This window comes from Panthera leo, chromosome A2 (assembly GCF_018350215.1).
Source record: "Panthera leo isolate Ple1 chromosome A2, P.leo_Ple1_pat1.1, whole genome shotgun sequence".
NCBI lineage: Eukaryota > Metazoa > Chordata > Mammalia > Carnivora > Felidae > Panthera > Panthera leo.
In genome coordinates this window covers 137,868,638-137,896,411 of record NC_056680.1, presented here as the reverse complement: position 1 = coordinate 137,896,411, position 27,774 = coordinate 137,868,638, and the positions used below count along the sequence as shown (strand labels likewise).

The 27,774-nt window shown below is 37.7% G+C and overlaps 1 long non-coding RNA gene across 3 annotated transcripts in view; it reads left to right on the top strand.

Annotated features, from left to right (window-relative positions):
* LOC122213541 overlaps positions 1 to 27,774 on the top strand; it is a 205,505-nt gene that overhangs the window by 133,848 nt on the left and 43,883 nt on the right. The window contains exons 5-6 of one of the 3 annotated variants that reach the window (XR_006199577.1): positions 4,173 to 4,284; positions 5,415 to 5,488. This is a non-coding gene — a long non-coding RNA (uncharacterized LOC122213541). Of the gene's footprint in view, positions 1 to 4,172; positions 4,285 to 5,414; positions 5,489 to 9,085; positions 9,159 to 27,774 lie in introns of those variants that run through there. The other 2 variants (XR_006199576.1, XR_006199578.1) reach the window with 2 other exon arrangements.

Here is a 27,774-nt window from a genome sequence, read left to right as displayed (position 1 = left end):
CCACTCTTCGTTGAATTTCCTGCAGTGTTTGATGCGTCCACCTCCTTCATTACTGAAACACAGCATCTTTGTTTACACTTTGCCATCTTCTAGAGTCCTCATTCTCAATGTCCTAATGTTCAGGTTTTCCTTCACAGAATTCAGTCTCCCTTGGGTCCTGGGAACAGTGGAATAAGAAAGATTTTTTTTTTTCAGTTTGTTTTTCCTGGTTGAATGCCCTACTACTCTCAACACTGACTGGAGTCTGTAATAGTAATTGCCTCGGGCTTTTAATGATCAAATAACCTCTTGCCAAAAACTACAGATTATCTTTGGTTGAAAAGGCAGAACATGGGGGCGCCTGGGTGGCTCAGTCGGTTAAGCGTCCAACTTCGGCTCAGGTCATGATCTCGCGGTTTATGAATTCGAGTTCCCCATTGGGCTCTGTGCTGACAGCTCAGAGCCTAGAGCCTGCTTCAGATTCTGTGTCTCCCTCTTTCTCTGTTCCTACCCTGCTCGTGCTCTGTCTCTCTTTCTCTCAAGAATAAACATTTTTTTTTAAAGAAAAAACAGAAAAGGCAGAACATGGTTGGGAGTTCCATTATTTCATTTCCTTATACTTACTATTCTCTGTTTGCAAGTTGGCACATATAACATTTGGAAAGAATAGAGTTGGGGCTGAGGCTTGGGAAGCAGCAAGGGTGCAGCCTGTGGAACCAGATTACCTGGCTTCAAATTCCAGCTTCATTAGTATGTAATCTTGCGTAAGTGAATCAGACTTTACTCCACCTGTACACATCTCATTTGCTCTTCTTGGAAAGGAAGGTGTCATAATTGTAACCAATTCATTGGGCTGTTGTGTAGTATTTCTCAGGTAATAGATATAAATTTCGAACTATTCCTGGCATCCAAGTTCTCACATTTATTGTTAATGTTCTACAAAGAATATTCTAGAATACTGAATCCAGAGTCAAAAACCTAAATCCCAGTCCATCTCTGCTACTAATTGGATCTGTGTTTTGGATAAATTCTATTTTACCATCTGTAAAATTGGAGGCTGAAATATAATCTCTAAAAATTTTTTGTGTTTCTATAAATACCAGCTGTTTTGAAGAACAATGTCTTAAGCGTGTTTACTTCAAAGTCCAATAGCCAAAGTCCTGTTTTGTGTATAAATTGGCAAGCTATTCTAAAGGTCAGAATTAATAGCTTCACAGTATGAACAACATACAGGCTTGTTCTATGAAGACATTTAGTATTTGACTTATTTTTGACACAGTAGTCACAGCAGGACGGTAAAATAATCCTGTTCTTATTTTTATTATTATAATTATTTTTGAGAGAGAGAGCTAGCGGGAAAGGTGCAAGGGGCAGCAGTGGGGGGTGGGGGTGGGGGTGGGGGATGGGGATAGAAGATCCAAAGCAAGCTCTGTGCTGACAGCAGAGAGCTCAGTGCAGGGCTCAAACTCACAAACTGTGAGATCATGACCTAAGCTGAAGTCAGAGCTCAACTGACTGAGCCACCCAGACACCCCAAAGAATCCTATTCTTAAGAGATAAAGTGACAGGGTGCGTGGATGGCTTGGTTGGTTGAGTGACTGACTCTTGATTTCAGCTCAGGTCATGATCTCATGATCTCCCGGTTTATGGAGTCGAGGCCTGCATGGGGCCCTGTGCTGACAGCGTGGAGCCTGCTTGGGATTCTCTCTGTTCCTTTCTGCCCCTCCCATACCCGCACACATACACATGCATCCTCTCTCAGTCTCTCTCGCTCAAAAGAAATAAACTTTTAAAAAACAGATAAAGGGGCTCTGTTGTTAAATATTTATCTAATAAACAGTCTCTTTGAAATTTCTAATACTGGGGAATTAAATCAAAATTGCATAGCTTAGAAATATGACAATCAACGGAAAAGCACTTACATTGGGGGGTGCCCGAGTGGTTCAGTCGGTTCAGCATCAGACTCTTGATTTGGGCTCAGTCACGATCCCAGGGTTACGGGATTGAGCCCCTGTTGGGCTCCGTGCTGACCATGGAGTCTGCTTAAGATCCTCTCTCTCTCTCTCTCTCTCTCTCTCTCTCTCTCTCTCCCTCCCCCTGTGCCCTCTCCCCTGCTCGCTTTCTCTCTCTCTCTAATAAGAAAATAAATAAGAAAAGCACTTACATTAGAAAAGAGGTATTTATTTTGACATCAATAAGTTGTAATTTGACAACTAGACTTAGATTATCTCACCATTATTTTTGAAAACAGGTTATTCCTGAATTCCACATTCTTCCAGTCTTCCTTGGTTAAAACCTTAAAGCTTTATCTTTAACAATTTATTCTTTTTGCCCAATGTAGCCCTGAGCCGTGGCCTCTGTTTTGTTTCACACTTCATTGCCACCAGCTCCAAATCTTTTTCACATCTTGATCTGGCAGCAACAGATTGACTGACTTCAGCTTTTCTGTTTTCAAGCTATCAGGCAGTCTTCTGCCAAATATCTCCTTCTGTAAAGCACTTTCTCCTAATATTTCTATCTCATGAAATCACATTGGTTCATGTCACCCTGTTAGTCAAGTCTAAATTTCTCTGCCAGACTTTCAAAGCTCTTCAGACTTAGGCCTTCTTAGCTGATCTAACTAGCTTCTTTCCTTATCACTCTTCTCCCCCTCCTCCCAACCCCCTCTCACCATATATTTCAGTGTCCCCATAGTGTCTGTACACAGCCTCTCTTTCCTGATTTTACACAAGAATCACCTCCTCTTCCTGAATAGCTCTTTCTTATCTTCTCTACCCACTCAACCCACTCATCCATTCATTCTCTCCACCCTTTATGACATGTGAACTCATAGTTCTGCATATTTACATATTACCAATATTTACAAATATAGTTACATACATTTTGAAGCTTTACATATTGATACCTTTCTATGCACTTACTATCAATAACATAGTTTCATGACTCTCAGATTATTTCAGTTTCATGCATTGTAATAAATTTAAATGGGCATCATCATGTAGTAGCAAATCTAATGACTTAATTTAAAAATCATTTCTGCTATTGATCAGCTGTGTTTCCTTTGGCAAATCATTCTCTGAGTCTCACAAAGTTGTTTTAAATGTTAAACGAATAAGGTAGAAAGTAGTTTTGTAAGCTCTAAATGCAATGCCAGTATTATTGTTGTTAATATGTCATTTCTGTATAGAAAAACACATCCTTTACAAGGTTAGATAAAGGAGAGGCCTATTAGAAGGTATCAAATAAGTATGTGGAATATGCCTCAAGAAGCCACACAGCAAAGTTTACATTAAAAAAAAGAAGAAAGAAATTAGAATTCAGTGTAAAGCCATTGGAATTAAAATAGTTCAGTCCTAAGTATTGAATTGGAAGGCAACTCTCATGCTACGGAATTCTCACATAAAAATGATGAGACATCATTTATTCAAGTGCTTCCCAAAGAAACATTAGTATCAACTGACTGCACCCATGGCAAGTTATAGGAGACCTTCCCTAATTGTACTGAATTGTCACTGATGAAAGATCTATTTCTATGAAAGGGAGAACCCAATTAGGACCCTTTTGCAGAATAATTCAGAGTCTATATATTTTTCCCTGTGACTGTTCTGTGTGGTATCCACAGACAACCACAATGAAAGTCCTGGGGACTTGACCTACTGGGAAAGGAAGTTGAATGGGAAATACTTTAAAATCAGGAAATGTTAATGAGCTGAGAACATGTGTCATATTCTAGCTGAGATGAACATTATATGAAAATAATTAAAATGGCAAATTACAATTTGGTTGCCAAACTATTATACAAAAATCTAAGATTATAGGACCGAAATGCAGAATATGAGGTACTTTCAAAGACTATTTACTTGTTGAAGTGTCTTTTTAAAGAAATGGATAAATTCTAAGGATTCTTGAATATTTTCCTCTAAATTTTCCACATTGTATAAGTATATCTATAGAAAGCTAACACTTTTGGTAAGTATGCTGGAGATAGCTAACTATCCATCAAAACTGGTGCTTCCCATAGTTTGAGCTGTGGGAAAACAGTTGCCCAGACAAAAATTACATTCCTAAGCTTCCCTTCCATTTAAGTAGGGCTGTGTGACCAATTCTTCCTAATGGATTGTGAACAGAAGTGATCAATTTCTGGCCAAGATTTTGATGAGGTTGGTATGTCTTCTCTTGTCCCACCTGTTAAGAGACACTAAGGGAATGGTGCAGGTGCCAGATGGAAGGATCCACATGCCTAAATCTCAAGATGAACAAAAACCACCTAATTGCCAACTAGGAGCCCTGGAATTGGCCTGGAATGTGAGTGAAAAATAAATCTGTATTGTGGTAAATCTCTGAAATCTGGGGTTAACAGATAAACATAATGTAAACTAACAAATTAAACATAACTACGCAGTGAATAGCCTAAGAAAGTAGGTAAACAGTAATATATTGGGAATCAGTGTAGCAAGATTTCTAAATATGTCTCAACCACTGGTAAGAGATTCCTTTAATACATTTATGGAAATTGCCCCAAACACAAACACTCTGAAAAGGAAGTATAGGTAATATTTCATTGCTATCTTTGCTATATCTGTTCCCCTTCCTGATAACGGTTCCTTATCTTCTCCTCCACCCATCCACCCCTTCATCCAAATTCTAAGCACTCTTTATTCTTCACATTAAGTCTTACCGTCTGAGTGAAGCCCTGCACATCTGCTGATATTCTGGTCTCTCTTTGTTTGCTATGCATTATCAAAAGTTTCATGCCTTTCTAATTATTTCAGGCTCATGCAGGGTAGAGGTTTTAGTGAAGTTACACATTTTTCTAACAGAAATTAAGGGAAAATGTGTTAAACCACTGAAAAGTAAAGTACACAAAGTGTAGATTAAAAAAAAATCACAAGTGCTTTAAATTTTTCATAGAATCTCATTATTGAACCATTAGTTTTTTAATAAAATGAGGGGAAATTTCCTTATTTTGGTCCACTTTGGAAGATTTATTTGGAATTATTTTTGACGCACGGCTAATTATTTTGAGAAACTATCCTATTCCATTCATTAATGCTTAGAAAGCCAGTTAGCAAAATATAATAAAAAGAGAGTGCAATGAGGCAAAGAGGGAGGAAAGGGGGGAAGGAGGAAGGAAGGGAAAAGTGAGAGAAGGAAGGGAGAAAGAAAGCGATAGAGAAAAGAAAGCAGGGAGGGAGGAAGAAAAAAGAGAAATTAGTTATTTAAAAAATCTAAATTCAGAGTTGCTTTATTTTTTCAGTAGTATGAGATAGATTACTTAACCAAATTGTTATTTAATTCAGTAAAACTGGCTTAAAGAAAGATGAGGGCATACCTTAAGGACATGTCTTAATTACAACCCCTGGATATCCTGGCCATTGAAGATAGTAGCTTTTTTTGCTAAATCAACCACGATTAGTGCTACATTTCCTTACCAGGGAGAAGTTTGTCGCAGTTCAGCCAAACAAAAAAAGTGGAGAGCAAAGAACTAAGCAATGAAAAATAAAGGAGCCAAATACTTGAGTAGGTATCATTGCAATTGGAACTCTGACCCGTCAAAATTAGTGTTCGGTATGTATAATGTCCATAGTAGGATTGGGGTTGTGGTGATCTGAGGTTGCTGAAAGAGGAACCAGAGTGTTAGAAACTCAGAAATGTTCTACTTAAACCTTAAGTCCCAGTGAGTGCTAAGAGTGAGCTTGATGACTTCAAAGAAGCTATCAATGAGAAAATAGGCAAGCAACCTCCAGCAAGGAGGGCTTTGAATAGGGAGGTCAGAATTGCACCTTTTAAAATTTGGGCCCTTAGATAACTTGAGTGTTAGAGTGGATCCCGAAAGATAGATACCAAATTTACCAGGAAATATTTTTTTTTGTAAATGACAACGATTATTTTCAAAATTATGGGTTATAGTAGATATATATTGTGTACTTTCTCAACCCAGATAATTCATTTAATTAACAAGAATAGTGCACATTGATTTAATGTAATTCAATATCATTCTAATGTTATTAGGTATAGCCAAAAATACTTTACTTACTCAAATATAGGAGATGGAATTGGAATTCTTAAGTTATTTTGTCACAAGCTTCTAGGCTTTGAATGTAAATTGTTAATATTAACAGTATAATTAAGAAATATTTTTGAAGTTGATGTAACACACTTCACATTTACTTCTGATGTAAAAGGTAAAGACTTTTGAGAAAAACCATGCTTATTTCACCCAAGAACAAGCCTCTTGTAACACTATATATATGTGTGTGTGTGTGTGTGTGTGTGTATGTGTGTGTATATATATATATGTATACATATATACGTATATATATGTATATATATGTATATATACGTATATGTGTGTGTGTGTGTGTGTGTGTGTGTGTGTGTGTATATATATATATATATATCTCATACCTACTTGCCCCAATCTCCAGCTAAAAGACTTCCATGTGTGCCAGATAGTGGTCACCCTATTTTGATTAATATTTGTAAGCATGACATTTCAATGCAGTTGAAAACATAAATTAGAAATATGACCAATAGTGAAATACAAATTTAGCAGAGGCTTGAAAAGATTGACATTTGACTAGCTGTACTTTCAATGTATAAGAATGATAATAAAGCCTGTATAAGGCTTTGTGGTTTGTAAAATATATTCTCATATTGTGTTCTTTTCTACGTGATTGTGGGAAATGTACTCCTATCCCACTCTGTTTTACCCACTAATGCGTCAGCTTTTGAGGAGTGGCCCTTTTCAAAATTAATCATCGTAACTCTGAATGTTACCCAGGGGATCTGCTCTTCTTCTGACCTTTCTTAACAGTTTACAAATAATCTACACCATTTACAGTTATCTCTCAGTATGTCCCTGCCATGTTACTTTTACTATTTTATTTATTTACTTATTTATTTATTTGAGAAAAAGAAAGAGTGAGAGCAGAGGAGAGGAGCAGAGGGAGAGCAAGAGAAAATCTTAAGCAGGCTCCATGCTTAGCACCCAACGCAGGGTTCAATCCCATGACTCTGGGATCATGACCTGAGCCGGATGCTCAACCAACCGAGCCAGCCAGGCTCACCCAGGCGGCCTATCCCGCAGATGTAGTTATAGCATCTGCCTCAGCTGACCCACAGCTATTGTTTGGGATCCTGCCATTCACTTGCTGCACACATTAGCTGGGCAAGGCATAGGAAGCCTTGCTGGTTGTGGTAAAGTACTCCGTTGGTAGCAATAATCTCTGGCTTCCGAGCTAATTTTAACTATGGCTGAGCAAGAATGAAATTATGTTGGTAGTGTAATACACAATGGGAGACATGAATCTGGTGGGACGCTATTCTGCTCAAAATACCTTTCAACATTTCAAAAAATGTTTTAAAGTTTCCTCGGAAGCACACTAGGAGGTTGAAATCTGGATTTAAGACACGTGTAGAACACACGTTATGAAACATTTAGAGCCAGTGCTTAGCGAAGAATTGACTCAAGGTAAATTAACATTTTTTTAAAGAAACACTTAAAGGAGGAAAGTATAAATGATGTATCTGCTAATAAGGCAGTGAGGGAAACATGTTCACTTAGTAGGGACTGGATAATCAGGGACACAAGCTTGTGAGTTTTCTTTATTTCTCTTTGCAATCTGTGTGGGAGAGATCAAGGCTGTGCAAACAACTTAAAAGAAATTATATTTCTTAGATATCTAATTAAGACTGGAGAGTGGATAGTCAGTATATTCTAACTAATTAGTCTGAATTGGAGCAGGCTAAAAGTGATAAACTGAGAGCTGGCCAGGAAGCTCTGAGTTTCCAACACAAATTCTAGAAATGTTGAACGTGTCAGAGGAGCTTGTAAAACTACAGATTCCTAAGCCCCACCCCAGACCCTGATGCAGAAAGTTTGGGGTAAAAACCTTGAATCTGAAAATTTGATTTGGATACAGATGCTCCATGGAACACACTTTTAAAAAACACTGCTAAATAGTATGGCACTTTTATCATTTCCTGTTAAAACAAGAAAGGGAGCTGGTTTGGAGAATAAAATGAATGAAAATTATCATGAAATGTGAAATGTAGCATTGCTTTATTTGCCAGAATCGCCAAAGTTCTACAAGCAAAGCAGCTGTGCTTTGAGTATTTATAAGCAGATTTTTGCATATGTTGTACAGCACATATATTCCCGTTTCTTTAATAGCCAACTTGAGTGTTGGAATCATTGAGACAATTTCTGTATGTACATATATGACATGTGCATGGCTATAGTGTTGAGTGTGGCCTCTGATGACAGACCTTCTGGGTTCAGGTCCTGGCTCCATCATGTAATGGATGTGTGAATTTGGGCAAGTTTCTTAACTTCATTGTATCTCAGATGTGTTCTCTGTAAAATGAGAATGATGATAATATTTACATCATGGAGATTATTGAACAGTGAATTATATAATACATATAAAACTCCTAGAAAAGTTTCTGGAATATCATAAGCCCTCAACCACTTACTTACTATAGTCATTGCCTAATCGAGATCTGCTGAAATAAATTGAACTGATGGTTTACAATGACAGATTTAGGGTGAAGTAAGGTAGTTACTACTCAGCCTAAAATGTGAACCCGTAAGGAGAGTGAAGGAGACAGAATAATATTAAGATTAGAATGAAGGCTGTACTCTGATCCTAAGTGTATCTGTCTCCCAAGTTGTTTATTGGTTTATTTTCTCTTAGAGTTAAATTTTTTTTATTTTTATTTCTTAAATTTTTTAAACTTTAAAAAAAAATATTTTGGGAGAGAGAAAGCACAAGCAGGGGAGGAGCAGAGAGGGAGAGAGGGAAAGAGAGAATCCCAAGCAGGCTCCGTGCCGTCAGCACAACACAAGGCTCAATCCCATGAACTGTGAGCTCATGACCTGAGTCAAAATCAAGAATTGGATGCTTAATCCACTGAGCCACCCAGGCAATCCCTAGGGTTAGGGTTTTGTTTTGTTTTGTTTTTTATTCTTAATTATTTATTTTTAAGGGAAAAAAGAATTGACTAGAAATCATTCAGAGATACTGAAACAGACCTCTAATTTGGCCCCCTTTTTCTTTTCTCTGGAATCCATGCTTCTCCTATTTCCTATTCTTCTCCCCAGTGAGAGCCATGGAGAGTCTGGAGCAGAAGACCCCTCAGCCATGAATCCAGGATTCAGAGAGAGGTGGTGGGTTGAAACTCAAGAAGTGGAACCAGGATTTCTTTCTTTTTCCTTTTTTTCCCCCTCTCATAAATGTTTGTTTTTGAGAGAGAGAGAGAGAGATTGAGAGAGAGAGAGAGAGAGAGAGCAAGGAAGGGGCAGAAGGACAAGAGGACAGAGGATCCAAAGCCAGCTCCATGCAGCCCGATGTAGGGCTCGAGCTTACAAACTGTGAGGTCATGACTTGAGCCAAATTTTGATGTTTAACCAACTGAGCCACCCAGGCGCCCAAACCAGGCTTTCTTTTAACAACATAAGGCAGTGGGAAGACCAAAAACAAAGACTTGCAGAAGTCATCTTTAGACAATGGGATTCCAGATCTGGCAGAGGAAACTAATTGCAAGCCCTGTTGTAGGAGGCATCAGTAGCTGTTACTTCCTACCTAAATCAAAATTAGCTCAGGAACCAGAATTGGATAGAGCCTTATTCAGTGGACCTTTCAAACAATGGGTGGGTCCAAATAACTATGTTGAATGGAATAGGATAAAAGATTATTTCTGCAGTGCCACACTGCTGTGCCACGTTGTGATTTCGGTGATAACAAATCAACCATGCCAAGTAGAATGGCAAACAATTCTGGGGAGGATATTGCCAGCAAAGGACGGCAGGTGTAGAGATAAGGCCTCAGCAATGGCAGGGTAACGTGCACCTTGACAACATGTGTTTTATGCCATGTGACTGTGAACAATCTTAAAAACTGCTTTTATTTGCTTAATAGAATAATGTTTAACTGTTTCTAGAAAAAAGAATTGTTGAGTGAGATTTAAAAAAAAGATACACATTGTATACGGTATTTGTTAGGAAGGAGATAAAAAAATCAGATTGATGCCCCAAAAGACTTCTTATTTTAAGTATTCTGGTTTAGGTGTCCAGTTTCATTTTAGCTTTGTGTCAGTTAAGCATTGAAGCCCTTTTCTTAGAGTATAATCATTCTGCATACAAAGAAAATGGGCATTATATTACTAAAGGGGAATAACTCTAGACGGACATCTTACATGGTGAAGAGATCTTTCCTCGCTTTCTTGATTTCTTTCTCAAATTTCAGTATTTCTCTAAAAACTTTTCTTTTACACGAACTGAGCACCTAGGAAAGAATTTTGACTATAACAATTCAAGGAGAGCACTAAACTTTATGATATATTACTGCAGGGCTTGTCTGTTGGCAAGAAGCAAGAATGGTTGGTATTAATGGGAGCATGACGGTTCTGAAAGAAGACCAGCTCATGGCACTATGAATCATAGGGCTTTAAAACATTTATAAATGAATGAAAAGGCTCCGGGCTGACATGAATTATGAGTCTCATTATGGCACTGTAATATCTCCAGCAATGCCTCAGAGGGGCATGACACCTCCCAAGAAAAGTGGTGAGACTTCCATTACATTATTTTTCTACTGGTAATTGGCTATGGTCAAAGTGGGATATGATCTGTATCCCTGGAGTACACATGGCAACATATCTCTGCATATAAATGTTTCCATCAGTCAAGATCCTGCAAGACTCCTCTCTTCAAAGTGCCAAGCATTACTTTTGACCTTCAAGAAGTAATAGCGGGCCCTAGCATGAGGACAGAATTTCTAATCTTTCCATTTCTTTAAACAGCATTCAGGTAGGCTGTAATGGTCCTGTTACTTTCCACATGCTGACACAAACTTAGTGAAATATTAACAAAGATACTTCCCCCCAAAATACATTATTTAATTACTTACAAGGGTTATGAAAGGGAAAAAATAGGGTGAGCTGTGTATTAGTGCAAATATAAATGCTCTTAGAAATAGTATATCCTTGATTTTTACTATCTCAATAGAACCCAGGCTAATAGAACTTCACTAACTGTGAACTGAGCAACTGGGGAGAAGTCTGCCTGAAATAACTAGAGCCTGCGTTATCAATCATCCCGAGAAATATTTGCATTATTTTCAAGTACATAGGCTTATCAAAGCATGGACTTAACCGATGGCAAGCCTCTTTGTTTTCAGTTTTCTGTTACATTTTTTATGCATGCAATTATTTCTGATACCTGAGTGAATTTGTTAGCTTAAGGAGGCAAAGATTCTATCTGGAATTTCAGTTACACTGTCAATGCGTTAAGAGTCCCTACACACACATTATCTATCTACCTCTCACCTGTTTTGATAATGACAGATTAGAATTATTGTGTTCCAGTGTGTGGCAGGGCACTGCTATATGGCTGTTAAACTTCTTTTTCTTTCTAAAGACAAGAGGTACAGTTTAGAAACTAACCTCCCCTGACATGGGGTCGTGTTGCCAATTTCTGGTCCATGAATGAGTGGGGTGATATTTGCCATTTCTAGCCTGGCCTATAAGAACATCCTGGGTGAGGGGCCCTTGGGTGGCTCAGTTGGTTAAGTGTCTGACTCTTGATTTCAGCTCAAGTCATAATCTCATGGTTTGTGGGGTAGAGCCCCATGTCAGGCTCTGTGCCAACAGCATGAAGGCTGCTTGGGATTCTCTCTCTGTTCCCCTCCCCTGCTGGCTCTCTCTTTCTCTCAAAATAAGTAAATAAACATTTTTTTAAAAAAGAAAACATCCTGGGTGATACTTTTCGCTCACTCTCTTGTCTTACCACCTGAACAGGATCTGGTAGAGGACTCTGAGAAAGAAATGAGGAAACTACCAGATTAAAAAGATTAAACGTGCTTGAATAATGACACAACTCCTTGCTGACCCAGATCTGATACAACATAAGTGACAAACATTGGTTATATTAAATCACTGAGATTTAGGACGTATTCGCTACAGTTGTTAGTCTGCCCTCAAAGATTAATTAATAATTAATATAGTTTCTTTAAAATGTGCAAAAAATGAAATTAAAATACCTATTTAAGTCCTACAGCAATATTGAAGATATATTTTCCTTCTTTGGCCATGTGTTAAAAGAATGTCTTCTCAGAGATCTGTGGATTCTATTTATTAGAAAATTGTGCTATTAGAAAGATAAATTGTTGGACTAAATTAAGAAATTCCTAGAAGAAAGCATATCCAGGAACGTGGTCTCGGCAGATTCTAGGGGCACAAGGCCAATCACTATTTGGATCCTACCCTCCCTCACTGTATTTATTTCTGGATCCTGGTTTAATGCTGCTGTCCCAGCTTCTTGGTCTTCCAATCGCATTACTGTTCCTACATATCAATAGTCACACCATCAGAGAAGCCTTGCTCTCCTTTTTCCGTTCTCTTTCTATCACAATTAGAAAAGGAGTTTGGCTCATTTGCTGAATGACAGCTGCAATTATTGTGTGGGCCTTTGCATGTTCATTTGGATTTGTTACACTAACCAGACTAACTTACAGTTTGCAGACTATGAAAGGCTTTTTTGGTGATGATTAACACCTACATTTTCTTTTCTCTGTGTGACATCTGAGTATAGATCCAAATCATTGTAGTAATTACAAAAGAAGTTAAAGAGAAGGGCAAAATAACATTTTTACTTTAAAACAGCTGTAGAATATGAAGCTCATTGGGTATCTTGAAATCATAAGATATGAATATATAAAGCACATACACATATAATTAAGAAATTCATCTATAATATTTCCAATGATTTCACAAAATAAAGTAAGCTCATTTTCTTAAATCCTAGTTTCCTACACTTTAGGAAGAACTCTACTTGTTTTCCAGGAAGCTCCACATCCCCCTAAAATTCATGTTGAAGTCTTAACCAGCAGTACCTTACAATGTGAGCTTATTTGTACATAAGGTCATTGCAGATCAAAGTGGTTGAAATGAAGTCATACTGCAGTAGGATGGGCTTGTATTCTAATACAACTGGTGTCGTAATAAAAAGGGAAAATTTGGAGACACACACGCACATACACACAGAAAAACAGCTACGTGAACCTGAGGGCAGAGGTCAGCCAAGGGACATCAAAGATTGCCAGAAACCCATCAAAAGCTAGGATAGAGATGTAGAGATGTTGATTCTCTCACAAGCCATCTGAGAGAATCAACCTTGCAGTAATATCAGTAGACAGTGTAACGGGAGGTCTCTTGCTCATATCCCCTGCCAGCAACAATAATTTGGCAACTGTCCATGGACAAAAGTGCCTTTGTGGGAGCTTGGAGATCCAGGTAAGAGACTGTGAAACCCTAGTGGAGCCAAACCAAAGAGGGCTGTTTTGAGATGGCAGGCCCATGCCCAGGTGACAGACAGGCCAACCCAGGGTTCCAGCAACAGACCCGGAAACAGTCCTTGTTGACATCGGTGCTGCCATCAGCACCATCCAGCAGGGACTCAGCAGGAGTGTGCCTGCCTCTGCTCTGTGTAATGGGCCAGCCAACCTCAGCCCTGGCTGGGGACCCTGAATTGGCCTGTGACCTGGCTCCAGCCCCTCTCAGCTGCAGATCAGGAATACTCCTGTCCAGCTAGGGGATACACGTCCTTCTGATTACCCAGTGGTAGACCCACTGACCTCAGTCCAACAGTACAGATGGAAGTGGCCCTGACATTGGTCTCGATAGTCTGGGAGCAGTCACATCTGCCCAGGGACTGCTTCCAGCTTCTGGCAGCTCCTCACATTCCTTGGCTAGTACCAGCATAACTCCGATCTCTACCTCTGTCTTCACCCATGGTCTTTCTCCTTGTGTCTCAAATCCCCATCTCCTTTTCTCTTTTAAGGACACTAGTCATTGGATTTAGGGCCCATGTTAAATCCTGGATAATCTTGTCTCTAGATTCTTAACATATCACCTCCAGCAAGACCCTATTTGCAAATAAGGTCACATTCACAGGGAATGGGGATTAGGATTTGGACATATCTTTTGGGAGGTCACTGTTAAACCCACTACATCTTCAAATAGGAGGTGAAAAGTGGTGAGCCATAAACCTTGGATACTTGTAGAGTGCTGAAAATATGTAGTGTAACTGCTAAACAAGGACTTTTGAAATAGAAGATAATTTCTGGAATACTGCAAGGGAAATTCTAATAATAGTCTAGAACTAAAAATACTAGTCTATCTCAGCAACACTTGGGAGGAGAGGGGAGGGGGGAGTTGAAGGAAATGAAAGTGTTTCAAACTGCTTACTAGTTGGAGGGAGGATAAAAGCAGTGGAAAAGAAGGACATCTCACTGGAAAAGTAGTTGGAGGCTGGTTTTCTTGTATCAGAGAACTAAGTGCTAACCTATGAGATCCAGAAAAGGGAAGGGAATTTTCTAGGCTTTAATACAGAGAAAGAGGAAAAGTAGTGATTCAATCAACCTTCCCCACAAAAGGAAAAAATAAAACAGGAAAGCTACACTCCAAAACCAATAATAACATAATAAAAACAGAAGAAATAAAGTATATCAAGTAAATCATTAAAAAGACACTTTTACCAAAGTTATTGCATAAATCTAATACATGTACAATTCAATTTTGAACAAGAGTTTTTAAAAATATTGAATTAAAATAATCTTAGAGTTCATATGAAAAAACAAATGTCCAGAAAATCTAGACAAATACAGAAACTAAGAAAGAGAGAAAGGGAGAAAGGCACTCAACTACTCAACTGAATTGAGTTGACAGGAAGGAGTGAAGGCCTTACACTGCAATCAAATAAGTGAAAAGCTGTTGTTGGAAAAAAAATAAATCAGAAAAACAATATTGGAAAGCCAGATATAAATCCCAGAATATATGAGAAGTTAACATGCGTGCAACAAAGTTGGTGCTTCAGTTTAGCTGAGAAAGGTGGTTTATTTATTAAATGAATGCATATAAGTGCCTGCTATCTAAAAGAAAATATAGTGGAATTTCTATCATATAATATATTCATAAATAAATCCCAGATTTAAAAATATAGGGATAAGAGACACTTTATTAATCAAGACTATAGAACCCAAGTTACGATGGACATATTTGATTATGTAATTTTTAACTATGTGGCAACAGTCCTAAAAACAAAGGCAGTGGACAAATGATAGGGAAAATTATTTCCAGTATAGAGGAATTATAAAGGGTAATGCCAGACATAATATAAATAGAACTATACATTGGCCAGAAAAGCAAACAACTCAATAGAAAAATAGAAAAAGGATATAAATAACCAATTCCAGTGCTGGTGGGGATAAGATGAAAAAATTACTCTCCTATATTCTCATGTATAGTGGCAAAAATGTGAATTGTTACAACATCTGTGGATATCGACCTGGTACTATTTACTAGATAATTCCACATAGCTGCTGCACTCTTGGAAATCTATCCCATTCAATAAAAACTGTTATGTTAAGTACTGTGGACGGAATTATGTGCCCCCAAAATTCATATTTTGGAGTCCTAACAACTCAGTGTGATGGTATTTGGAAATGGAACCTTTGAGAGGTAATTAGAGTTAAGGCTTGTTAAAACCAATTGCTGGTCCTCATCCCCAGAATTTCTGAATCAGTAGATCTTGGTAGAGACCTAAAATTCCATGTCTAACCTGTTTCTAGGATACTGCTGACGTGGATGGTTCAAGGTGGACACTCTGAGTACCACTGCTGTAAAGTAATAAAAGTGAACATCTGCAGGTGGAAACAGTAATAATGATTCTCACAAACTAATGAATAGGAGATACAAGACACACCCCTAAGCTGCATACATTATGAAGCGATTAATATATTCAAATATGCATAACTATACTATATTTAGGAATGTAATCATAAGTGCCAAAACTTCTTTAAAAAGCATACAAATGATTATTACAAAAGTTAGGATAGGGGTGCCTGAGTGGCTCAATGGGTTAAGTGTCCAACTTTGGCTCAGGTCACGATCTCATGGTTCACTCGTGGGTTCGAGCTTTGTTGGTCTCTGTGCCAACGGCTCAGAGCCTGGAGCCTGGTTTGGATTCTGTGTCTTCCTCTCTCTCTGCCCCTCTCCCACTTGCGCTCTGTCTCTCTGTTTCTCAAAAATAAAAAAAGTTAACTTTTTTTTTTTTTAAACTTAGGATAATGGTTATCTCAGGATAGAAAAAGGCATACTGGGATTGCTTAGTTCTGAAAGCATCTTTGATCTTTATGTGGATAATTTTTACATTGGTTTTGACTTTATTATTATTATTTTATTCAAATTATTTTTATTCTATATGTTTTATGTAGTTTTATTTTTATATCTTGTAATAAAAATTTAAAATACAAACCAATAATATCATATGTCTCTATATCTATATCTGTATCTACATCCATATCCATATCTGTATCTGTAGGCCTATATGTGGTTGTATGAGCAAGGACCAAAGCATATAAGGGTACAGATGCCACACTATTAATACTGACTTTTACAATAGGTGGGAATAGGAAGGAGAGGAAGAAAGAATTATTTTTGCCTCAAATGTGATTTATTGTATTGTTTACTTTGTTGCAACAAACACTTGCTTTTTAATTTTGAAAATATATCAAGTAAGGAACAAGTCAAGAAAATGGGAAAATTTCCTAGTAAGTTAACCTGTCAGGCACTCTCTGGTTTATTCTCTTGATTCTCTTCTTTTGTTGTGCAAGTTGTATAGTGTATTTTAAAAACTAAATTAACCTCTGCTGTTATTCTTTGTTTCCTTTTTCTTTCTTTCTTTTTTCCTAGAGATATAATTATGACTGGAATCAGTAAGCCCAAGTACTCACTTCTGCTTAACAATAACAGCTTCATAAATTCAGCACATATTTTGAGCAGAACCATGAGCTAGTCCCTCTGCTGAGATCTGGAACACAAGTGGGCAAAAAAGAGCAGGGTCCTGACCCTCAGAGCATGAGCAGATCAGTGGGGGAGACAGGCTTTAATCAAATGGCCACCCAAATAAAGGTAGAATTATGACGTCTAAAATTGCACCACATTGACTGTGAATAACCTGGAACCTGGCCAGGCATGCTGGGAAGCACTTTACAAGCAAGTTCTCCAATAATTTTCACACAAACCCTGTGAAGTGGAGACAGTTATATCCCTTTTGCTGAAACCTAGAGACATTAAAAACCTTACCCAAATCTGTGTAGCTAATAATTGGTTGCAAGGATCCAGAGTTTCATCTGACTCTGGCCCTTTTGCTATCATCTATGATATGTACCAACACAAATGTTTATGTCTTACCCAACACTCAATCCATTCAGGTAGTAAGAATCATAGAACTGTGGTTAGCAAATAAGTCTATATTTTCCTAGATAAGCACTTCCTGCTCAGTTTTCTTGTAGCTTCTAGCCTTTTTGGCTCCTTCTTCAAATGGTGGTCAGAGTTGAGTTACCTATGCAGGGTGAAGATCAAACTGTACCTTGACTTGGGCCCTTATAAACTAAAATGAGCAAATAAAATTAGATGGACATAATTATGGAACCAGTAATCAATAAATGTTCATTTTCTTTTCTGTCCTCTTCTGTAAACCACTATTTCCTAGAAAATAAAAACAAAGTTCTTTGGATTGATATTTAAGGTCTTTAGATGCTTTGACCCCAACATACCTTTCTTTTTTTTAATGTTTTTACTTATTTTTGAGGGGGGAGCAGGAGAGAAAGAGAGGGAGACAGAATTTGAAGCACCAACCTACCTTTGTAAGTTCAGTTCTTTGTTGTTTTTGTTTTAATATTCAATGTTGCCCTCTCAACCAGATTGTAAGTGGTATCCATTCATTCCGCAAGCCTCCCTAGAACATCTGTCCCGTGCCAAGTACTATATTAGATGTTCAATATAAAAGTATATGTAAAACAGAGTCCTTGAGTTTTAGAAAATCTCAGTCTAGAGAAGGAAAATTCAGATCTATAATTATTTCAAGGCATTATGTGTGCTGTTCTTGAATTATTTAACCATCATAGATCATATTTTTTTAAAAAGTTTTGTAAATGTTTATTGTTGAGAGAGAGAGAGAGGGAGGGAGAGAGAGAGAGGAGGCGTAGAGAGAGAGAGAGAATCCCAAACTGCCAGTGCAGAGCCTGATGCGGGGCTCAATCTCACAAACCATGAGATCATGACCTGAGCTGAAATCAAGAGTTGGATGCTTAACCGACTGAGCTACCCAGATGCCCCAGAGGTCATATCTTTTTGACATGGGTATATCATTCAAACTAATGTACTGATAGGCACATAGTACTTGTTGATATCAAGATAACTTTGAATTCGTGAATAATTCTTAAATTATTACTAATTTAAAGGCTTAATGAAGATAAAATATTTATAGCTATATAAAAGTATCCTATTACCTAAAGACATTTTACTTGATTTACACGGTAGCATAAAAGTCACTGAATTGAGAAAGCAAAGGCACTCTTAATGCCAGATGGAGTAACAAAAGTTACGTGAATACCTTTGAGAAAATAATCTTGAGTAGACTGTTACGGAATTAGTACATATTGTAAGTAGGTTTTAACTTTGCGTATTGACTAAACTTTCTACTAAATTGTAGCCACTTTTACAGTAGAATAATACTAAGTAGGAAAATAACCTGTTGAATTTTTTTTTAGTTCTGCTCTATACATGGTGGGTGTAACAATAAGTATTGGTTAATGACAATGGTGGATATTTGACGTACAGATTTCTAGCAGTGATGGGGAACAGATTTGGAATTTTCATAAAGATTCTAAGGTAACACCTTTCAATTATAAAGGTCCCTGAGTGATACACACTTTAAAAATATTTATTGTACTCTTAAGATACTTACTGTCCATCCTATATTCTGGGAGAAGCTCTTTTATTCACTTCAGAGCAGCTAAGTCATAGGCTTAATTTCATTGAAGTCACTGCAAGTAATCTAAGCATGTAGTGGTATGAATATATCACTCTTTGATTCACACCAGAAATTAAGCCTCACTTCTTCCTTTTGTGAAGATATATGTGTATACATTCCCATCTACCAGAAGATAGGGATTGTAGAGATACAATTCCGTTACTGGTTGTGACAAATTCTAAGGGTATGGGGGAAAATTAGAATAAGAAAGCTTCTAACTAACCTGATTTTACTCATTATAATCTCCAGTCTACTAAAAATGAGCTTCAGAGTATGGGAAAAATGGTTGAGAAGCCCATAGAAGATGCAATATGGACTATGAGTTTTGGCTCATATCACATATGTATTTTAATATGTTATAGTAAATACAAATAATACTTAAGTATACTCATACTTTCATTTACACATTTTTTCTCTGGGATTTTTTTCAAAATGAAGTAATTTTCTGGAAACCCAGAACTCCTCTATAAAATTGGAAAACCGTATATACATTTTTAATTTTAGAGAGACAGCAAGAAACCATGTATGTGAGTGAGGGAGGGGCTGAGGAAGAGACAGACAGAGAGAGAGAGAGAGAGAGAGAGAGAGAGAGAGAGAGAGAATCTCAAGCAGGCCCCATACACAGCACTCATCCTGACGCTCAGCTCAATCTCACGACCCTGGGATCATGACCTGAACCGAAATCAGGAGTCAGATGCTCAACCGACTGAACCACCCAGGTGCCCCCCAAAAGCTCTATTCTTGAACTAGTATTAACTTTGGCCGTAGTGACCCTCATCATGCCCAGTGAAAATACTAAAGTGATCTCTAACCATTCCTAGAATATCCACCTTTGTAACAAGTGAAAATGGGAGACACGTATAAAATAATTTCCTTATATATCTCCCTCAGGAACTTTTTTATATTTAGTACTATTACTTTGTTTGTTTTGGAACTCAGCTGCAGAGACTGGAGCAATCAAAGTCCTTACTCCACAGTGCACTGTCACCATTGGTCCTTGCAGGGCTCGTCAATGTGCTCTCTTCGTTTAATCTCCCACCAGCCAGGCGAGAGCTCCCTTCTATCCACACCCTCACCATCACTCACTATTATCCACCTCTCTACATTTGTGAAATAGGAAAAGAGCAAGTTTTACCTGAAAGTGAGATGATGAACCTTGATCCTGAGTGGGTCTATGACACCTGGAATATGAAGGTGATCAACTAATAGGAGGAAGTTTTTTGTATTCCCCTAAAAATATTTTCATGCGATATTCTCCCATTACACATGGAGAAGATATATAGAAAAAAATGGAATTTATTTCCTAGAAAACATATACCTTTCATTATTTGGTCAGATCTCGTCATTGGGAATATATCTGAAGACTCATTTTCACATGAGTGATTTTCCCCTTTATAAATTCTAGTGATCATCTGAAAATAAATAGAAGAATAATTATGTTATAGAAAGGAAAACCATGTTAATATAATGAAGGTCCTTTTCTTTCCTAAAGTTATTTTCTTTACAGACTCTGGCCTTAAAAGCCAAAAAAAAAGAGGAAAAGTCTTTTATTTTAAAAATTACATATGAGTAGCAGGTGGTTTTAATACATTAAGACTGCCAGCTAGAAAAAAAGTGTCTATATCACAAGACAGCTACTGTATGGCAAGTAATTAGGAAAAATACTTTGCAAAGAATTATAGATTAAGGACACTTATTTAGTAATGAATAGAAACAACTGTCTAAAATGACTCATATAATTGGCTTGACATTTGAAACCAAAACTCTAAAGAAGGAGAATGTAAATCACTCTGTGATTAAAATAGAATTTAGGCTTCTGAACTAATTTAGCTGGAAATTATTAGAAGTGGCTAATGGCTATAGCGCATAATGAAGTTGGGTTTTGTATTTTCGTGAATGGAGAGGGAATAAGGAATGGGTTGGTGCCAAGAACGGTTTACTGTGTAACTGTGATCAGCTCTGCCTGTCCAATGACTCTGAAAGCCAATATTGAAAGCTTGATATATTATTTGACCCATGAGAACAAATAGTAAGCTGTTCTGAACCTGTTTCATGGCATAGGGAGAAAAGAAATCCTGAAATCCTTCAGATTTCTTTTCTCAGGTTCCTATAAATTAACAATGATCCAAAGAATTTTAGGCAAGTATGACTAATGTCTGTATGGTGGAGTTTCCAGTATTCTACTAATGCTTCAGGAAAAATGCTAGAGGTAAGGATGGCAATAGGCTGAGTTGTGTTATGCTAATGTAGTTATAGGCAAATTTTACTTCAGACTGAGGCCAAAGTGCCAGATCTATGAGGAAGAATCCTCGAGCTGTGCAAGAATCATGACTTTGTACTTTCTTTTACATAAAATCAACACCAGTGAGCCGAGGGCTCTCCTTACTCTTCAGCCATTATGAAATATAGCAAAGGGGAAATTGCCTTTCTTTCTGCTGGTGCTGTTTCAGGTCTTTTCTCCTCCTTCTCTGACCTCACATGGAAGGAGGAGCTAGAGTCCTATTGGGACTGATCCCTTTCCCTCTTCTCATATTAACTAAAAGGAGTAGAGAGGACAGTTGTCTGACACTTCCCAATTTGGGCCTTAATTGGACACTTCCCAATTTGGGCCTTAATGTCAATTCCAGGACAGGAACAAAAGTCCTATTTCACATCTTTTTATAAGAGAGACATCAGGTGGATGTGAGAATGAAAGTGGTTTGAGCCAACAAGACCAATCAATGATGCTAAGAGTACAGATTTGTGTAGTTTGTAATAGGAAGGGTAGGGGAAAAGGAAAAGTCATAGAGAGACCCATCAGCATTCTAACCCTTTACTATAAGAAGTAGGAGATATCACCCTTGTCCATTTCCTAGTGAGGGATGTATGTTAAATCCAGAGTCCCTTATATGTTAATAGGAATGGGTTTTTTTGTTTGAAATGACAGTGATGTACTGCAGTGGACACTTAGGGGTAAGGTTACCCAGAGAAGAGAAGATGGGATCATTTAGTGAATCTTAAATACGAGGTATTTAGAGTAGAAGCCACTTATACTCTCCCAGTAAAATAAGCTGGAGAAGCAGCAGTGCAAGCCCCATGGTATAGACTAGGGTCCTGCAACCATCAAGGTCTGCCATTCATATCTCCCTTCAAGGGAGAAGCTACTGTGAGGAGTGTAGTTAGCTGACAGCAGCCAGCTGCTGTCCCATCAGGATCTGCTGCAGCACAAACGCTGAGGCCATGTTCTCCCCAGATGATCCCAGACGACTGAGTACGGCGACCACTTCTGCCCAGTACAGCACTCCTCTGGTGGAAAATCATGTTAGCGTTCCCTCCCGCCTGACCTGGCTGAGACTCTCTAAGAGATGCAATGCAGTCTAAGCTTTTTCTTACCAAATCTTCCTTCCTTCCCTCTTTTCACAAGTGCCTCACCTGCGTTGTTATCTGAAGACCCTCCTTGCTTGCTCCTGCTTGCTCTCCCTCTTTTTCTACTTAAATCTCTGGCACTTCTAGTTCTGTCCTAGTGTCTTCTCCTGGAGAATTTTAAGTGACAGAGGAGATGATCTGATAGTACTTATTTTGCCAGAGGGGAAAATAGTAAACAGCTCTTAGAGGTAGTATTAAAACAAGTACCTATCATTTCAGTGCCCAATCATAAACCCATGTCTGAAATTTTCCTATCTTTTACTGTGGCCAGACTAGATATATCGCCACCTTTTCTGCTAAAAAATAGAAGTGACAGATAAAATATTTTAAAATATGTTTTAATTCCATCAGTGACCTGACATTAGTATAGAAACTCAGAGACCAAAATCAAAGGTTAAGATCTGGGTTCATTCTTGGGGTGCCTGGGTGCCTCAGTCGGTTAAGCATCTGACTTCGGCTCTGGTCATGATCTCATGGTTTGTGAGTTCGAGCCCTGCATCGGGTTCTATGTTGAGAGCTCAGAGCCTGGAGCCTGCTTCAGATTCTGTGGCTCCCTCTTTCTCTCTCCCTTCCTCGCTCTCTCTCTCCCCCCCTCTCAAAAATAAATATTTTTTTAAAAATTAAAAAAAAAAAGATCTGGGTTCATTCAGATCCACCAAGTCATGAGACTGCATGGATCCAACAACAACTGATCATATGATGGAAATGGTACATCAATATTTGGGTAAGAACAGAACCAAATGCTGCAATAAACTTCAGGTTCAGGTGGTTCACTAGCATCAGTTACCACTATTGCACCCGGGGGTGATACATAGCCAGTGTTTGACTGATGGCTTCAATTTGGTACAGTTCTGAAAAGCCATTCTAGTCCCATAGTCCCTGTCAACACAGGACATAAGCCTCAATGCCACAAAGGTCTTAAATACAACCTCAGATTAAACACTGGCTGAAAATGAGGTCACTCTGATCCAAGAGTGAAAGCCAGGCTCAAAACTTAAATAATAGCCCTCCCTAGCACTCTGGAAGAATGTATGCATACCTAAGACTGTGGACTCTAAGGAAGGGTCAGAAAGGGAACCTCCAAGATACTAGGTCCTGGAGGAACACGGAAAAACACACATAAAATCCCTGAACTGTAATAGCAGCTTCCAAGCCTTACATCTACATCCAACGTTAAAGGGTAAAAATATAACAAACTAAGGGAGCTTAAGCACAAACTTTAGTCAATGAGTGGCTCATGCCAGCACAGACACAAATCTTAGTTTACCAGACTAAAATATAAAAACAAGAAAAGAAATCTGAGCAGGAGCATCAAAGTTTGCACACAGCAGGGGAAATAGATTTCATAAAATTAGTTCAGCCAGGTCACTCAGAAAGTAAACAATCAACCAAACAACAACAAAAACAACCTTGGTGTGGGGGTGGTAGGAATCAGCATCCAGAGTTGCTTAAATATGTCTTCTAAAGTGTCCATTTTCAATAAAAAAATTATGAGACATGCAAATAAATGGGAAAATATTACCTACATACAGAGAAAAAAGCAGGCGACAGAAACTGCCTTTAAAGGACCCCAGATGATTGATCCAGCAAACAATAACTTCAAACTATTGAAGATACATTCAAAAAAGCAAAAGAAAGTATGCTTAAAAACTCAAAGGAAGATTACAATGTTTCATCAAGTAGAGAATATCAATAAAGAGATAGAAATTATTTAAAAGAGCCAAATAGAAATTCTGGAGTTGGAAAGATCAGTAATTGAAATGAAAAATTCGCTAGAGACTCAATAACAGACTTGATGTGGCAGAAAAAAAATCAGTAAACTTAAAGATAGATCAAGAAGCTTCATACAGATTGTAAATCTAAAGAATAGTGTGAAAGAAGAATGGATAAAAAGGAACAGAATCTCAGAGAAATGGAAGAAACCTCTAAGTCCAGCATAATATATAAATGAGAGTACCAAGAGAAGAAATGGACAGAAAAAGTGATCAGAAAACTTTCCAAGTTCGATGAAAAACATTAATGTATACATCCCAAAAGTGAAAACAATTTCAACTATGTTAAATCCACAGAGGTCCACATGAAGACCCTTCATAGTCAGAATGTTAAAAGACTAAGAGTAAATCTGGAAAGCACAAACAAGGAAACTGATAAGATTAATAGTTGATTTTTTTTCTTTTTTTAAGTTATTTATTTATTTATTTATTTTTGAGACATCAAGAGTACAAGTGGGGGAGGAACAGAGGAGAGGAAGAATGAGGATCCAAGACAGTTTCTGCACTGATGGCAGAGTCCCCAAAGTGGAGCTCAAACTCATGAACCACAAGATCATGACCTGAACCAAAGTCAGATGCTTAACCGACTGAGCTGCCCAGGTGGCCCAACAGTTGACTTTCTATAGGAAGCAGTGAAGACAGAAGGCAGTGGGATAATATGCTCAAAGTGCTGGAAGGGAAATAGCTGTCAACCAAGAATCCTATGTCTAGCAAAAGTATCTTTTATAAAAGAGGGTAAGTAAAGACATTGACAGATTTTAAAAAACAAACTAAGAGGGTTTGTTGATATCACACATGTCTTAGAACAAATACTAAAAGAATTTTTTCAGACATAAAGCAAGCAACACCGGAAAATAATTCAAATCCACATGAAAAAAATAGTGCAAATATGAAAGTAAGGGAATGAAAAGCATCAGTCTTAGACTGAGACAGGGTAAGCACTTAATAAATCTTAGTATTGCTTTTAAAGAAACAGGGGAAATGAGTCAGAAATTCTAGGTGAATAGCCTTTGAAAATTAAGTAAGCATCTTATAAAACAACAAAAAATGTGGGAAATTTTAAGAAATGAGAGGATATTCGCAGAGATAATGGGTATTATGCCATATATTATTCATAGACATTATTCTTTTAAAAAATAACCAGGGAGTTAGTATTAATAACAAAGCACTTAAAAAATAGTTCTTGACTTATGGTAATTGTTTCATAAGTATTTTTTAAATTTATAAAATCAAGCAATTTAATTCTATGATTCTTGGGGGAAAAAAACCCAAATTGACGTACTTTTATATTTGCTGAGATGGTAAAAAGAACACACAGGTTTGAACTGCATGGGTCCACTTATCTAGGGATTATTTTTTTTTTTTTTGAGGATGATGGATACATTCTATATTTCATTTGTTGTGGTATTTACATGACTGTATATATTTTATATGCATGATTGTTAAAACATATCAAACTGTGTACTTAAAATGGCAAAATTTCATTGAATGTAAACTATGCTTCAATAAAGTGGATTAGAACAAACAAACAGCACTTGCAGCTAAGGATAGATACGTGAGGATGTTTTTGTTTTCGTTTTTTTAATTTATATCCAAATTAGTTAGCATATAGTGCAACAATGATTTCAGGAGTAGATTCCTTAGTGCCCCTTACCCATTTAGCCCATCTCCCCTCCCCCAACCCCTCCAGTAACCATCAGTTTCTTCTCCATGTTTATGAGTTTTTTCTGTTTTGTCCCCCTTCCTGTTTTATATTATTTTTGTTTTCCTTCCCTTATGTTCATCTGTTTTGTCTCTTAAAGCCCTCATATGAGTGAAGTCATATGATTTTTGTCTTTCTCTGACTAATTTCACTTAGCATAATACCCTCCAGTTCCATCCACGTAGTTGCAAATGGCAGGATTTCATTCTTTTTGATTGCCGAGTAATACTCCATATATATATATATATGTTTATACCACATCTTTATCCATTCATCCATCGATGGACATTTGGGCTCTTTCCATACTTTGGCTGTTGTTGATAGTGCTGCTATAAACATGGAGGTGCATGTGTCCCTTCGAAACAGCACACCTGTATCCTGTGGGCAGATGCCTAGTAGTGCAATTACTGGGTCGTAGGGTAGTTCTATTTTTAGTTTTTTGAGGAACCTCCATACTACTTTCCAGAGTGGCTGCACAAGTTTGCATTCCCACCAACAATGCAAAAGAGATCCTCTTTCTCCGCATCCTCGCCAACATCTGCTGTTGCCTGAGTTGTTAATGTTAGCCATTCTGACAGGTGTACAGTGGTATCTCATTGTGGTTTTGATTTGTATTTCCCCTATGATGAGTGATGTTGAGCATTTTTTCATGTGTCAGTTGGCCATCTGGATGTCTTCTTTGGAGAAGTGTCTATTCATGTCTTTTTCCCATTTTTTCACTAGATTGTTTTTTGGGTGTTGAGTTTGATAAGTTCTTTATAGATTTTGGATACCAACCCTTTATCTGATATGTCATTTGCAAGTATCTGCTCCCATTCTGTCAGTTGCCTTTTAGTTTTGTTGATTGTTTCCTTCACTGTGCAGAAGCTTTTTATTTTGATGAGGTCCAGTAGTTCATTTTTTCTTTTGTTTCCCTTGCCTCCAGAGATGTGTTGAGTAAGAAGTTGCTGTGGGCGAGATCAAAGAGTTTTGCCTGCTTTCTCCTCGAGGATTTTGATGGCTTCCTGTCTTACATTAAGGTCTTTCATCCATTTTGAGTTTATTTTTGTGTATGGTGTAAGAAAGTGGTCCAGGTTCAGTTTTTTGCATGTCGCTGTCCAGTTTTCCCAGCACCACTTGCTGAAGAGACTGTCTTTATTCCATTGGATGTTCTTTCCTGCTTTGTCAAAGATGAGTTGGCCATACATTTGTGGGTCCATTTCTGGGTTCTCTATTCTGTTCCATTGATCTGAGTGTCTGTTCTTATGCCAGTACCATACTATCTTGATGATTACAACTTTGTAGTGTAGCTTGAAGTCAGGGATTGTGATGCCTCCTGCTTTGGTTTTCTTTTTCAAGATTGCTTTGGCTAGTCAGGGTCTTTTCTGGCTCCATACAAATTTTAGGATTATTTGTTCTAGCTCTGTGAAGAATGCTGGTGTTATTTTGATAGGGATTGCATTGAATATGTGGATTGCTTTGGGTAGTATCGACATTTTAACAATATTTGTTCTTCCTATCCAAGAGCATGGAATCTTTTTCCATTTTTTTTTTTTTTGTGTGTGTCTTCTTCAATTTCTTTCATAAGTTTTCTATAGTTTTCAGTGTATAGATTTTTCACCTATTTGGTTAGATTTATTCCTGGGTATTTTATGGGTTTTGGTGCAACTGTAAATGGAATCTATTCCTTGATTTCTCTTTCTGTCACTTCATTGTTGGTGTATAGGAATGCAACCGATTTCTGTGTGTTGATTTTATATCCCGCAACTTTGCTGAAGTCATGAATCAATTATAGCAGTTTTTTGGTGGAATCTTTTGGGTTTTCCATACAGGGAGTATCATGTCATCTGCGAAGAGTGAAAATTTGACCTCCTTCTGGCTGATTTGGATGCCTTTTATTTCTTTGTGTTGTCTGAGTGCAGAGGCTAAGACTTCTAATACTATGTTGAATAATAGTGGTGAGAGTGGACATCCCTGTCTTGTTCCTGACCTTAGGGGGAAAGCTGTCAGTTTTTCCCCATTGAGGATGATATTAGTGTTGGGTCATTCCTATATGG